Below are 563 nucleotides of genomic sequence, written 5' to 3' on the forward strand. Positions count from 1 at the left end.
GAAACACTCGTTGTGGTCACCTCGTCATTGAGACAGATACCATGTTCTTGACAATTCCGAAGCTGATCGGAATCCTGGAAAATCTGAGCAGAGCACAGTCATCACACCACCTGAGCGTGCGGTAGAAGCCACAAAGCTATGAGTGTTGAGGTCGCTGACGAACAGGTGGTGCTGGAAACGGGACTCATGGTTGAATTGTAAAGTTGCGAGATGCTGGGCGTCGCGCAGTTTCGTCTCTTGGACGCTGGAGAGACTGTTCTTGATGGGATGGTTCTCAATTAAGAGGTGACCATTCTTTTTGATCCCATTGGTATTCACAGTCAGAAGACTGATTTTTTCCCACGAGCATCCACCTCGACCGCCTTAGTAATCGAGGTACAGCGGCCCGGCGCCTATCGTTGAGACGCCATCCACTATCGTGAGCTGCACGACCGCGTCATCGTCTGTAACGTACAGGCCACACCCACGCAGATAGTCAAGATCTTCAAGCAGCTCGCCCTGCCACTGGATCTTACCCCAAACTCCGAGGATAAGCGATCCCAAGTCTGATCGCATCAGCGCCA

Source organism: Plasmopara halstedii, assembly GCF_900000015.1.
Source record: "Plasmopara halstedii genome assembly, contig: Scaffold_816, whole genome shotgun sequence".
Lineage (NCBI taxonomy): Eukaryota > Oomycota > Peronosporomycetes > Peronosporales > Peronosporaceae > Plasmopara > Plasmopara halstedii.